Consider the following 16,447-nt stretch of genomic DNA (forward strand, 5'->3'; position numbering starts at 1 on the left):
TATATTTGTTTATACAAATCAGTTTCATTACCTAGAAAGATTAACATTTCTGCCAAAAGAGTGACCTATAACATTACGATATAATCTAGTTTTAAATAAAGGCATATATACAATAATCTCTTGGCCACAAAAAAGAAAGAAATACAAAGAACCACATTATATAAATGAGGTGTCCAGGAAGCTAGCTATATAAAGCAAATGGCTGGTCCTATCTCTGGCTTATTTGATCAACTTTCAAATGACTCACGTCTATTGGTCAGATGACTAAGTTAAGATATTTACCTTGCAAGATTACCACTTATCCACCGATTGTTGGATTCAACCATAAGCCAAACCAATAAGATGTTCACAAGAGACAAAGCACAGGAATGCACAAGAGAGATAACTTCATTTTCTTCACACTTTGTAGGTGTATACTAGGAAGATGATGGTGAAGTTTTAAGTGTATGAATAAAGTTCTCACAGTAGTACCAGGAAAGGACATAAGATCATTGTACTAAAGTTATAAAAACTGTTTGAAAGTAAATGCTCATTAATCAATAAGCTGATATCAAAAAGTGAGCAAGTTTTTTTTTTTTTTTTTTTTGAGGAGAAGACGTCAAAGTATATATTGAAGAAGTCAATCAGTTTGTACACAAAGTGGCTATCAAGCCACTGATTTCTGTGGGGACAAACCCACTCCAATACATATCAAAATCAGAACCTAATGCAAATCTAGCTAGCATGTTGGCAATCTTATTTGCAGTCCAACTAATGTAGCAGAAATAAGAGCCATGAAGGCTCCCCAGCATAGTGAAAATATCTTCATAAACTCTACCCAACAAAGAAGTATTCACACCTTGTGAGTTAATGGTAGTCACAACGTGCTAATAATCAGACTCAAAGGCAACTGGAGCAACACCAAATCTGTCCACCAAATTGCATGCATCTCGCAAGCCAAAACTTCAACAGTTGGCAGATTTGACACCCCTCTCACCTTAGAGCAAACATCGCCTACTATTGAGCCAGAACTATCTTTAAGCACAACCCCAATACCACCAGAATGGCTTGAAGCATCATATATCCTAACACAATTAGCCTTAAGCCAACCCGGGGAAGGTGGAGTCCACTGTGAATTCCCTCTCCCCATAACCCGGTGTGAAGGAGCTTGAACTGACCTATGAAGATAATAAAAAGAAGTAACCTGAAAAGCTAGCGATCAAGGGATGCAAACCTACCATTCCAAAGCCTTTTATTTCTCTCCTTCCACACAAACCAGACCAATATCAAGAATAAGGAAGCATCCGTTTTAGTTAGATTCCCCAAACACAAAACCAACCAATCACGTACAAAACCATGCACCATATGCAACGTCTGCACTATACCCAATGAAGGAAAATAATTCAAGAAGTCCTTCACAAAAGGACATTCACAACTGAAATGCATAATCGTCTCCTCCGCAGCATTACAAAAGAAACAACCATCCAAAATAGCCAAGATTAACTCTGCATCACACTGATCAAACCACTCTCGCACCAAGTCAACATTCCAAGAGAGCCCGGAAACCATATAATCCTTTACCCAAAGAGGCCCCCCACCCATACGAATAACAGGCCAAAAGTAACAGGTCTAGGAATCCACGGATCATCCCAAGCATGAATACTCGCTCCATTCCCCACTTGCCACCTTATACCGCTTCGAAGTAGTGGAAGAGAAGAGTAAATGCCGCGCCAACATGCAGAAGGAGATGATGTAAGAACACTACTCCAGATATCACCCTGCGAAAAGTATTTGGCACCATACAATCTAGCTACCAACGAAGTGAGATTGCTTAATAAGCGTCATCCCTATTTAGCAAATAGAGCAATATTGTGTGCATGTAGATCTCTGAACCCCATCCCACCTGTGTCCTTAGGTTGGCAAAGTTTAGCCCAAGAAAGCCAATGAATCTTCCTATTCTCAGCCTTACTACCCCACCAGAACAGAGCACATAACTGATGAAGTGAATCACAAAAATATTGTGGAAGCATAAAGCAATTCATAGTGTATGTAGGCAGCGATTGAGCAATAACCCTAATAAGAAGGTCCTTACCTGCTCCACTGAGTAATTTACCCTGCCAACCAACCAGCTTCTTACTAAGCCTTTCCTTGATAAAAGCAAAAGGCTCAATTTTATTCCTACCCAAATAAGTTGGAAGACCCAAATACTTCTCATGCTTAGGCACAATCTTGAACCCAAGGAATCAGACAACTGACGCTATAGAGCACCACAAACTTTCTTACTGAACACCACACTGCTCTTAGTATAGTTAACCTTCTGCCCCGAAGCTAACTCATAAGTAGAGAGAATAGACTGGATTTGTGTGAACTCTTCCCGAGTAGCTCTGCCGAAAAGCAGACTATCATCAACAAGCTTGTCTTCTTAACATCAATGATTTTTTAATTTTTTTTCTTTTGAGTTTATATCCTCACTAGTTGATATAAATAATATATTGTACTAGTGTCAAATTTTTTAAAGCTTATGCAGAGAGGGTCTTGAATCCTGTGAACTGAGAAGATATAACTTCTTGACACATTGAGTAAAAATGATAATAGTGAATGCAAAACATCAAAAATTCACAGTGTACTTTAAGCAATAGGTGAATAGGCAATCAAAGTGATCGCAAGTTCATCACAAGTAGCCTTAACTCCATTCTCCTCTGCTACCCTGTATATAAAACTGTAATTCACTTGCTTTAATGCTAGTGGGATACCTCTCCGTTTGAGTTTCTCATATGCATCATGCAATCTCTTTTTTGAAATAAGGAACTTAATGCATCATGTTATGATTAATTAAGGAGGGCATGCAATTTCGTAAAATTGATATCTTTTCAATGTGCCAATATCTTCTATACTTGCTAAACTAAAGAAGAAAATAAAATAGACAAGATGCATATAATGTAGAGAAAATATTTCATTGTTCGCTCTGCTAACTTATATCAATAAGAACAAGACAATATACTTGTCTTTCTTTGGAAGAAGCACAAGATAATATATAGAAGTCATAGAACCATGACAACTACCAAGAACACTACCCTCAAATTCAATCAATCCAATGCTTTTATACATCAACAAACCCTGAAAATTTCACACATCCACTCAATATCAACCATAAAGGGGAGAGAATACCAACATTAACAATCAGAACCAGCACAAAATCTAAATCAGGAAAGAAGAGAAAGAGGGATTGGGTACCTTTTGGCAGAGTAGGAGAAAGATTGATGATAGGAGCATTTTAATGCGATGTTTTAATAGTTATTTCCTCATAGTTTACTTAGTTATTTCCTTAAAGAAATCAATTTTAATTTAGTTTCTATTTTCTAGATACATCGGAGAAAATGACAAGGAAATGAGCTTAAAGACACATGAGAAGGATGTGAGACGTTGGAGATGACAAAGGCAAGGCACAAGGATGCTGAAATGAGCTAAAATGAAGAAATGAAGTTTTCCTGGTCCAGTCAAGAAATCCTGGTCTGAATAGAAGTCCTGAAGACATGAGGAGTCCTGATGTGGTTAGGAAACCTAAGAGCATTAGGAGACCATGTGGCTTCAAGATAGCTCAAGAATGTTCTAGAAAACTTGGGATATTGCGGCAAATAAAGAGACCTAAGTATACTAGGGTTTCTTGGACACAAAAGGAGTGAATTTTAAGTGAAATAATTGTTTTTGCCGTGAGATATGTAAGGGGGTATAAAAAGTGACGTTTTGGGACTAAAAATATGTCCAGATACATTCCTGGAGAATTTCAAGGGATTGCAACAAGCAGAAAGGTCCAAAACAAGTCTAGATTCATTCCTATTTCCTTGGCCGAAAAATGAAGAGAAAAATCAGATAAATTCTTGGAAAATTCGGCAATAATATATTTTGAAGGATTATGGACTTTATTTTGGAGGTTTTTGATTGGTTGGATGACACAGCAGGGCTTATGTGGCATTATTTAATTGGTTGAAGTTGTATAGAGCAACCAGATAATTCCTTGGAAATTAATAGAAGATTCATGAAGGCTTTGACGTTCCCTATATATAGCACCATCCCTTGGACATTTTACACACCACTTCTCCCATAATTCTACACACCAAAAATTCTCTCCATTCTCTAGTCTTTAGAAGCTCTGCGTCTCAATCAAGGAGGAGAAGAAGTCATGCAATACATCAAGTTCCTAGCCGCCATCCACTCTTGTGTCGTTCCTAAAAGATTGCTTACTTTCAAGGATCTTCAAGTTTTTCGTCTCAAGGCTTTGTCATTCATTTTTTCACTGTGTATTTCATACTTTCTTTTGTTTTCCTTTGTTTGATTCGTAAAGTTATGAATTCTAGTTAACATGACGTTAAAGGCAAAGTTTAAACCCCGTTTATATGTTTTGAAATAAAGTTGTGAATTCTATATGTTGATTCTATGTTGCTTATGTGAGATTGCTTGATTGATTTTGGATTACAGAAAACTTTTGCATGTTTATGTTCTTTGGTGGCCTACTTAGGATATATGCATGTAATTGATGCTAGATTTAGGTCAACAATTCACCTAATAGTTTTGTGAACCTATTTCATATGTAGTAAAGGCTCTGGACAAAAGTCAAAATTAATTAAGGAGGATTGCAAATAGATGAACTTTCTCATACTAAGTTGTGCACTTTGGTTGACATCATTTCTTTGTTCTTCATGCGTTGAATGTGTTCTTGATTAGCTAGCTTTCTAGACTATGATTTCATGTTCAATAAGTTTAATTTAGGTGCTTTCACTTAGATTAAATATTAAAGGAAAGTAAACTATGGGAAATCGTTTGCTTATTAACGTTTCACATAGTCAACTTCTTTCTCATGACATAGATAATCAACTATAGGAATTGTAATTGGATTTCATTCATATGGATGTGGTATTTTATCTTTGTTTCTTGCGTTTCACCCCTTGTATATGTATTTTACATTTTTATTTTTGTTTCTTTTAATTTTTTATTTAAAAATCCCAACCGTTCTTACATTAACTTGTAAATATTTCTATTCTTTGTTTTATTTTTGTAAATAATACTTTATACTTGTATTAATTCTTTATTTGTTTATGCAATTACAGGTGTACCCTCAATCCCCGGCTTGAACGATCCCTACTTATTCTATACTGACAACTACATTTTGCAGGGTTAAATTGCGCGCTTGTTTTTAGCTTGTCAATTGAGTGAGAATGCGGCAGTCAATGGTCTTTCAGCCTCGGTGGTCTACGAAACTTGGCATTCCCGAACCACGAAATCATCCCAACAATCATTGAATAAATTCTGAAAAATCCTCAAAAAATAATAACGAATTTATGGGATATTACAATCAATCTCACATCTGACCTAATCCGACGCCTCTCCATTTTCGACAGTTGCCGAATCCAATCCACACCGCCAGCCCAAACACCTTTTGCTAATCACTGTGATAACTTCTACGATCCAAGTCAAAGGGCCATTTTTTCCAATAGGTCGTCCGGCTGCAACCACTACAAACCAACTATATAGAGACCTATTGTAGGAGTAGGAGTGTTGTCTGACAGGGAACACCAATGTCGTGAAGATGCGCAGGCTTAGAGGTGTGTTCCTCTAGAATTTTTCTTATAGCTAATATATATAATAAAAGAAATTAACAAAAATGCAAAAAAGTGTGTTAATAATAGTTTGGGCTGTGTAGGGGTCATCATTTGGCCCTTGGTCCCTAAGCCCGTCCTAAGCCCACCCGGCCTGCAGGGCTAAAGCCCAACCCAACCCTTACATTTGGATGGGCCGGCTCGACCATTTCTCATAGGGTAGGGTATGAGCCATGCAAATGAAGCAGAGCCGGTCCTGAGGTTTTTGATGCCCCGGGCGAAAATAAAATTTAGTGTCCAACTACTCATAAATAGACATGTAATTTTTGTTTCACATGTGAAACAGTAAAACTTTAAACGATAAACATTCGAGCATAAAACAATAAACCAAGATTGCGATGCAATAATTGTAAAGACGTATGCATCAACAGAACAACTTGCAACTTTTCGCTTCCAATTGATGCATCTAAAGCTGCTACGTATGTTTGTAGAGAAAGAGAAAAAGAACAGGAAAAAAAAAAAACTCTTCCATTGTAGGGGGAAGAGAAAAGTATTCTATTGTTCAATATAGATCAAACTTGTAATTAAGGATGTTGAAAGCTACAAATTGAACACCAACGGTGACGGTACAACTGAGATTTTAAGATTACAGCCCTAAAAATTACAATAATTGTTAGAATAATCAACAAATATCACAAAATGCCAGTAAAAGAACTTCTGATATCCAAAATTTCAACGAATTGAAAAATTGAAGAACACCCACCGTCGGGAAAAAAAAAATAAAGAACACCCAATTCAACTATACCTATTTTGATCTCTACCACACTACATCGATAGAATGCCAAAAATTGTGTCTGATCACTATAGAAGAAGAGAAAAATACAGGAGAGAAAGATTGAGATGAGCTGGGTGACAGATGATGAAAATAAATTGCTTGATTAAATAACCATTGAAACCCCAAAATTTAAAATTTGTTTGTTTTTAAAGTTTTGGAGAGAGAGTTAAGAGACTCTTGAAATTCGTTAACTATAATTGTGTGTATACCACTCTCAAAGAAGAGAAGACGGGAACAAATCAATTTTTTTTCATTTACTGTCAACATATACTATATATATAATAACTTTATATATATATATATATATATATCTATATATATATTGTTAAAGTAAATTGAGATTGGAATTGGTCTACTCATTTCATTTCATAGTCCCTTTATATAGGGATAGAGTTACAACGGAAATATTAATTACATTAAATATATTGAATGCTGATTGATCTATAATTGTGCTGATTGATGGTAATCACTGATTGCTTGATTCCCTCTCCGTCAATCACTTTGACGAAGGCACATAATGTGTTTTTCCTTTAACACTCCCCCTTGTGCCAAGTCAAAGGTGAAATGGTGCATGAGTTGTTGCCTCACTAAAAACCTTGCCAAGTAACAATAAAAACCTTGTGGGACAAAAAGTACACCTTGGTCGAAAGAAAAGAGCACAACGCACCTTTTACATTTGAGTATGACATGTGTGTGTTAGACTCCCCCTGACGTCTACACCTCCCCCTGATCATTAATCAAGGGTGCTTGGAAGTCTTCGCATTCCTATGCTTTTCACATGTTTCTCAAATGTGGCCTTTGGCAGTGATTTGGTGAACAAATCTGCCACATTCTCCTCATACCTTACTTGATTCACTTGAATCTTGAGGAGGGTCTGTTGTTGCTGATTGTAGGAAAACTTTGGCGATATGTGTTTTGTATTATTACCCTTGATATATCCTAGCTTCATCTGTTTGATGCAAGCTGCATTATCTTCATAAATGCAAGTAGGCTCTTTAGTGGTAGAACTCAAACCACTAGTCCCTCGAATATGTGTGATGATAGCTCTTAATCATACACACTCACGAACAACCTCATGTAGAGCAATGATCTTTATGTGATTCGAGGAGGTAGCCACAAGAGTTTGCTTGGTTGATCTCCAAGATATGGCCATGTTCCCAATGGTAAATACATAACCAGTTTGGAAATGATCTTTATGTGGGTCAGAGAGGTACCCAGTATCAGCAAAACCAACCAAAACGTTATTTGGCGTTTTGGTGTAGTGAGTGGCGCTTTCGCCATCAACATCTCCTTTAGGGATTGCAGTTCCATCTGCAGTCCCTCTTGTCTCTCTGTAGGGAAAGAACAGTCCCAAGTCAATGGTTCCTTTTAGGTATCGAAAATGTTCTTGATACCATTCCAGTGACGCTGCGTTGGCGCTGAGCTAAATCTAGCTAACAAGTTCACTGAGAATGCAATGTCTGGTCGAGTACATTAGGCTAGGTATAATAATGCGCCTGTTGCACTTAGATAGGGAATTTCATCTCCCAACATCTCTTCGTCATCTTCCTTTGGACGAAATGGATCTTTCCTTGCATCCAAGCTTCGACCGATCATGGGAGTGCTAGCAGGATGCGCTTTGTCCATGTTATATCGCCTGACTTTTGGACATATGCAGACTGGTGGATTAGTATTCCACAAACTTGGTGTTCTAGTTCAAGGCCTAGAGAGAATCGAGTTTTCCCAAGATCCTTCATCTCAAATTCGGATTTCAAGTAGCTCGCGGTTTCTCTTATTTCATCAAGAGTACCTATTATGTTCATATCATCGACATATACTGCTACAATTGCAAATCCGGAACTTGTTTTCTTTATGAATACGCAGGGGCATACTTCATCGTTCTTATATCCCTTTCCAATCAAATAGTCACTTAGACGGGTATACCACATCCGCCCGGATTGTTTCAATCCGTAAAGTTTCAACTTAATTGCAAACGCACTCTGTGGTTTAGAGTCACTTGACTTGGGTAATGCAAGGCCATCAGGCACTTTTCATATATATATCTGAATCTAGATCCCCATAGAGATATGCATTAACCACATCCATGAGCTGCATTTCCAGTCCTTCGGAAATTACTAAGCTAACTAAGTAGCGGAACGTTATAACGTCCATTACGGGAGAGTATGTCTCCTCGTAGTCAATTCCAGGGCGTTGTGAGAAACCTTGCGCCACAAGGCGAGGCTTTACCTCAGGACTTCATTCTTCTCATTACGCTTTCTGACAAAGACTCATTTATGTCCTACAGGCTTTACACTTGGTGAGGTTAGCACTACCAGACCAAATACCTGTCTCTTTGTCAAAGAATCTAATTCTGCCTGGATTGTTTCTTTCCATTTAGGCCAATATGCTCTTTGTTGACATTTTGCAACAGAGCGTGGTTCGATATCATCGTGCTCTATGGTTCCTTGAGCAACAGTATATATATCATCAATGTGTATGGAAGATCTTTCTATCAACTCATACGCACTCTCATAATCCTCTGAGATTTCTTTGTTCTTTGGAATCATTTTAAACATCAGAGCGTCCTCCAGTATTGATTCATGGACATAACTATAATCAGAGACAATCTCATGAGAGGTATTCTATACATTGATGATTGGTTTGTGCCTTACTCACCCTCTTCTTCCTTAGGTGAGTGTCAATCAAACCAAGTGACCTCCCCCTCTTCCTTGGGGAGCCACGGCCTCAACCACACCTCCACTAAGTGCGGTTGCAGTGCCTCTATCTGCTGCACCGTGCCCCTTGTTGGGAAATTCTAACCTTGCAGGCACATTTGCAGCTGGTATATATGATCTCGTCACTTTTACTATATCAGTAAACGCATCAGGCATCGAATCTGCTACGTTCTGAAGATCGATTATTCTTTTCACTTCACTTTCACTTTGTGAAGTGCGGGGATCAAAATGAGACAGAGTGGGAACAAACCACGACAGTTCCTGTCGTTCCCTTGGAAAATCCTTTTTTCTATCTCCCCCTAACGACGGGAAGACTGTCTCATCAAAGTGACAGTCCGCAAATTTAGCGGTAAAGAGATTGCCTGGCAAGGTTTCCAAATAGCGGATAATTGTTGGGGATTCGTATCCAACATAAATACTTAATTGTCTCTGAGGGCCCATTTTGGTGAGCTGTGAGGGCGTAATAGGCACATATACTGCTCAACCAAATATACGTAAGTGTGAAATGTCAGGCTCATATCCAGTTACCAACTGGTACGCAGAAAATGGTTGGCTAGCAGTGGGTCTGAAACGAATAAGTAAAGCTGCGTGCAATATTGCATAACCCCAGGTAGATATAGGCAGGTTAGTACGCATAACCAATGCCCTAGCCACCATCTGTAGCCTTTTGATGGTGGCTTCTGCGAGACTATTTTGTGTATGCACATGGGGTACAGGATGCTCTACATCGATCCTAATAGACATGCAATAATCATCAAATGCTTTTGATGTAAACTCTCCAGCATTATCAAGCCTTATAGACTTGATAGGGTGATCAGGGTGGTGAGCCCTTAAGCGTATAATCTGTGCTAGGAGTTTTGCAGCATTTCTTGTGAACAATAAAACGACATGTGACTAGATTGTCGAAGCATCCACCAGAACCATAAAGTGCTTGAATGGTCTGCATTTTGGATGGATAGGTCCACAGACATCTCTTTGTATCCTTTGTAAGAATGGAATGTTTTGTTTTGTATATTTAGCATAGGAAGGTCTCAGTCCTGTTTTTGCTAAAGAGCAGGCTTTGCAAAACGAGTGATGTGCCTTTGAAATAGTCAATGAGGCATAATGGGAGGGAGGTAGTGCTTCTGGTACTTCAGAAGGCAATGACTGCATTTGAGCAATACTAGAACCGACACCTTGCAGTGTGGCGGATTTTTCTCCCATTTTTCACTCGAAAGAAGGGATGTCCGTGTGAGTTCTTGAAAAATACGGATTATCATGTCACGACCTCGGTGCCATAGGCGATCATGCAAAAGCCTGTATGAGTCAGTGTCCCACATTTCATTGTTGGTGACAGTATAGGATTCAATGATCTGAATCGTAGTGAGGTACAGTCCACTAGATTGACTCATAAGTTTCTCTAAGATGTGTTTCCTTCCACAGTCATTAGATGTAATATCAAGGTATTCAGTTCCATTCTCACGGTGTGTTTTTACATGATAACCGTTGGCACAAATTGCTTTGAAACATTAACAAGGTTCGATTAGCTCTTGGTGCATATAGAGCGTCTGTGACTTTAAATGTTGTGCCATTAGGGAGCAAAATTTTTTGGCAGTTCCTCGCCCTTTTATTAGTTGTGATAATCCAATCATCGTAGTCACAGAGGAATTATAGGCTATTAGTTCAATGAATAATTGCATATTTCTTAATATTGTGTGGGTAGTCCCACTATCATCTAAGCACTCAAGTTTTCCTCCATTCATTCCTACAAATAAATGGGAGGTATTTAGAAAATATAACTCTTATTCTTTAGAGTATTTCTATTTGCGTAGAATGATATTTTTTTCATTCTAATAATTTTTCTCTAGATGTATTGCTTTACATCTTTATAGTGCTATGTCGAACCATGTAAATATGTGTACAGTAAATAAATTTGAATAAATTCAGTACTTCAGAATAAAATTCAAAATTTATTAATAAGCCAACGATAATCAAATCAAGATCTTGTTCAGAAATCTTATTCATCAATCCATGATTGAAAATAAACTTTAAGACCAAACAATAGTCTAATTAAAAATGACGCATTATGCCTTCACAACTGTCTTTGAAAAATAAAAACAGATCAGTCAAGATTGAGAGCATCCATTGACTTAGCAAGTTCTTCTTTGCCATTGAAGTCTGCAATTGTAAGGTTGACGTCTAGGTCATGACCTTCTTCTTCCATATAGTGAGTCTCTTGTTCTTTAGACTCTCTATACCTCTTGTAATTGGCTGCTACTCTGTTATTTGCTTAGCAGTTCTTGTACCAATGCCCAATGAATCCACACCTATAGCATGGTTCATTGTCAACTCTTTCCTTTGGCATCTTGTTTCCACGATCCCCGTATCCCTTTCCACGTGGTGCATTGTTGCCACGTGGGTAGGGATCAGCATGTCTAAACCCCCTTGCATTGGAGTTATTTCCACCTTTCATTTTTCCATAATGAGCCTCGGGAATTTTCTTTGTCCCAGTGGGCCTGGCATTGTTATTCAAGAGAATCTCATTTTGTCTCTCAGCCACTTGCAGTAGGCTTATCAACTTATTGAAGGTTGTGATTCTTTTGTTGTCATACTCCAACTGATACTGGTTCACTAGTATAAAAGCTGAATTAGGAAAGGTGGTAAGAGTCTTGTAGATCATATCATCTTCTGTGATTTCCCTTCCACAAAAATTGAGACGTGCCTTTAGGCGCAACATGTCCTTGTTGAAGTCATTAACCTTTTTATAGTCAAGCAAGCGGATTCCATTCCACTGAACAGCCAGTCCTAGGAGCAAAGTATCATGAATGTTCCCAAAACGTCCTTTAAGGGCATCCCACAGTGCTTTGGGTGTCTTCAACTGAAGGTACTCCCAGCGTAGGCTAGGATCAATATGTTGCCTCAGAAACATTAAGGCATCTGCTTTCACCTTATTAGATAGTTCATCATCTTTGGGGTCAGTAATGGTGGCAGTGTAGTCTTTTGCCAAAAAGGCAGTTTCCATATCAGAAACCCAACGATGGTAGTCAAGTCCTTCTGAGTCCAAAATGTCAAACTCAGGTTGAGTTGGATCAGCCATCTACATAAAACAAGAGGGAAGATATAAATTACGCAGTCATAAAGACATCCACGTGAATTATTTTCCAAAAATATGAATTAGATTTCAAGACCAAGATTCGTAATGGTCACATTTTTTTCGATGCTATGTGACAATACTTTATCACAGTAAGTGTGTATTTATAATGCGCATGAACTTTCATTATCATGGCAAAACACAATTCTTTTTGTATAGCATTCTAAACAAGTAATAATCATAGCACGTAACAAATAATAAAAACATATCATATATTAAAATAAATTACATGGCATGCTCAAATTTCACAAATGTATACCAAAATATATGTTACATATAATAATAACAATAATATATCATGCATAAAATAAAATACAATCGATAGCATAATATTAAGGCATGCTTAGGAATAATGTATATAAGGATAAATAAAATAAAAACATGCTCAAAATTTCATAAATAAACCATAAACAATGAAATATATAATCATGCTTAAAGGTAATTATATAAAACATAAATAACAAGCCATGCTTAAAATGATCAAAATTATCTAATTAAACATGCTTAATAACAAAATATAATAAAGGTATAAACAATAAGGTATAAAGCATGCTTAAAAATAGAAAATATAAATAAAATTCACATGCTTTAGATTCCACGAATATATATCACATATATAACAAGCAATAAAAAGCATGCTCAAAAATATAAAAAAATTCTAATTATAAATAATTAAATATACCATAGTATGAAAATAAAAGAGAACATAATTGGTTTCGAGAAAAACAATCCTAACGCACGCGCGTGTTGATGCAGACGTGCGTAGCGATGTTTTTTTTTTTTTTTTTTTTTTTTTTTTTTTTTTCCGAGTTCTGCTGGGCCTGCTGATTTGTTGGGCTGCAGGGCCTGTTTTTTTTTTCTTTTCTCTGGGCCGCACAATTTTTCTTTTCTGGGCCTGCAAGTTTTTTTTTTTTTTGACCGGGTCCCTTTTCTTTGGGCCGGGTTTTTTTTTCTTTTTCCTTCCTCTTCTTCACGTCTTCTTCCTCCTTCTGCTCGTCTTCACTTCTTCTTTCTCCGCCTGTTCTTCTTTTCTGGTTTTCTGAGTTGCAGGTGGTGAGCTAACGAAGGATGTGGCCGGCTGTGGGATCGAGTGGGAAGGCCGCCGAATCGAGATGGAGGCCGGTCTGGATGGGACTGTGTTGCGCAGCTAGCGGCCTGGTTAGCTGGGATCGGTCGGCGGCTTCGATTGGTGGGCTGCTGATGCAGGTCACGGGGCTGCGGGCTGCAAGCGGGATCTGCGCAGGCTGCTTGTGTGCAGAGGAGGCCCTTGCAGGCTGCTGCAGATGATTCTGGTGCAAGGCGGAGGTGGCGATGCCGGGAACAGACGATGAATTCGATCTGGGCTGCAAGCAGTTGGACCGGGGGAGGGGAGGGGGGCAGTGGGCCTTGGATGAGTTGGGTGCCCTTAGCAATTCGATGGAGATGGAGGCTGGACGGGGCGGGGCCGATCTGGTGGTCGGGGAAGGAGTGCAGCGCTGGGCAAGGCTGAAGCTGGCCGGTTGAGGGTAAGCTGCTGCGGGATCGAGATGGGCTAGGTTGCTGCCGCTTTTTTTTTTTTTTTTTGAGAATTGCGGCAGAAAAGAAGAAAAAATTTCTTCTTAGGGTTTTGATTTTTTTTTCGACGGAAAGAAACTAGAAAACTACAGTTTTTTTTCTTGGCTATTGGCTCTGCGCGTGCTGATAACGTGTTAAAGTACATTGAAATTGGAATTGGTCTACTTATTTCATTTCATAGTCTCTTTATATTAGGATAGAGTTACAACGGAAATATTAATTACATTAAATACATTGAATGCTGATTGATCTATAATTGTGCTGATTGATGGTAATCACTGATTGCTTGATTTCCTCTCCGTCAATCACTTTGACGAAGACACATAACGTGTTTTTCCTTTAACATATATATATATATATATATATATATATATATATATAGGGCTCTTCCACTAAGAGATCCTTTTTTTTTTTGTCTTTTCGAGGGATAGGGCATTAGACCGACTTTTCGATCATATTTTTGCATCTCAACCGTTCAGTTTTTATGTCCTAATGTGTAGATCACTTATGCAAATTTTCAGCCAAATTGATTATCGTTAAGGCATTCAAAATGGCGATCTAAGATTATAAGTATGAACAGTTCAAGTTTGACAGATTTGGTTCGTCCGTTGATTTAATCTAGTTTAATACCTTAACGATCACTGATTTGGCTGAAAATTTGCAGAAATGATCTACACATTATAACCTAAAAGCTGAACGGTTGAGATGCCAAAATGTGATCGAAAAGTTGGTTTAATGCTCTATCCCTAAAAAAAAAAAAAAAAAAGATCCCTTAGTGGAGGAGCCCTATATATAGGGATGACAAAAATCCTCATCGGGTAGGGTACCCATAGGATATTCGACCCTAATGGAGAGAAATTAGGGGAAAATTGGGTAACGGGGATGGGGATCCCCAGTATTCAAATTCTGAAATCGGGTACGGGGCAGGGATGGTACTTTGATCTCCATCCCCATACCCACCCAATAAGAATTATCTGAAATATATATTTTTTATTTATTATATATATATATTTGATATTATTTATAAATAAATATTTATGTAAATTTCATCTTTTTGTTAATATTTAAATTCTGTTAATAAATATGTTTTAAAAAAGGAAGATTGTTTTAATAAAAGATCTGTATCAACACGTTAATTTTCTTTGATTGAAATAAGAAATTTATTTAATTTTGATGTTCAATTTTAACTTCATATTTTATAATCCATAATTATTTGTATAAATTTTTATATAATAAATTAATAATATTGTTAACGGGGATTGGGGCGGGTACGGGGACCTAATCCCCAATGAGGACAGGGACGGGGAATCCTCAGTATCTTATTACAGGGATTGGGGAGGGTAAGGGGATGGAGAATGAAGCCGGGTATGAGGATGGTAATTTAATCCCCTTACCCTACCCTCCCTACCTATATATATAACCTTATATAAAAAATTTTTTGTGCCCCCCGCTCCCCCACCTCTCACTTGGGTAACGGGGATGGGGATCCTCAGTATTCGAATTCTGAAATCGGGTACGGGGCGGGGATGGTACGTTGATCTCCATTCTCATACCCATCCAATAAGAATTATCTGAAACATATATATTTTTTATTTATTATATATATATATATTTGATATTATTTATAAATAAATATTTATGTAAATTTCATCTTTTTGTTAATATTTAAATTTTGTTAATAAATATGTTTAAAAAAAAGGAAGATTGTTTTAATAAAAGATCTGTATCAACATGTTAATTTTCCTTGATTGAAATAAGAAATTTATTTAATTTTGATGTGCGATTTTAAATTCATATTTTACAATCCATAATTATTTGTATAAATTTTTATATAATAAATTAGTAATATTGTTAACGGGGATTGGGGCGGGTATGGGGACCTAATCCCAATGAGGACAGGGACGGGGAATCCTCAGTATCTTATTATAGGGATTGGGGAGGGTAAGGAGATGGAGAATGAAGCCGGGTATGGGGATGGTAATTTAATCCCCTTACCCTACCCTCCCTACCTATATATATATATATAAAACCTTATATAAAAAAAAATTTATGCCCCCCTCCCGCCCCCCCACCTCTCACTTGAGCCCTGGGCTGTAGCCAAGCCAGCCCTTGGGTAGGGCCGAGCCTGAAATGAAGCCCAACCGTTTTGAGCCTATTAAGGCGAAGCCCAGCACGACCCTTTAAGCTCACCCAATCGAGGTGTAATAATTTTCTATTTTTTAAATAATGTTTTTTTTATATAACATACAACTTATGTCTTTCTTTGTAATTGATTTCGTAAGTTTCTTTTGGTTACAAAGAGGCCAATTTCGTAAGCTTTATTTTCATTAATTTTTATTTTATTTGTTAAACAACAATTAATTATGGAAGATTTGGAGAGATAATTAATTGAATATAACCGAATTAACTAAATATTTATAAATGTTATTAAGTTAATTCCATATATATATATATATATTAAATCGTATTAAAAAAAATATGAGTTTTGGATTACCTATATAACCATTGAGCCCTATTTTGACATAAAAGTAAAAATAATGTATTTCTTTTTGTTAAACAAAGTGAGACCTTTTTGGCCCTATTTGGAAGGTTGGCCCGGCCCAGCTTTTTCAGTTCGGTCGTAATGGGCAGGTAATGGTTA

Source organism: Rosa chinensis, chromosome 1 (genome assembly GCF_002994745.2).
Source record: "Rosa chinensis cultivar Old Blush chromosome 1, RchiOBHm-V2, whole genome shotgun sequence".
Taxonomy (NCBI): Eukaryota; Viridiplantae; Streptophyta; class Magnoliopsida; order Rosales; family Rosaceae; genus Rosa; species Rosa chinensis.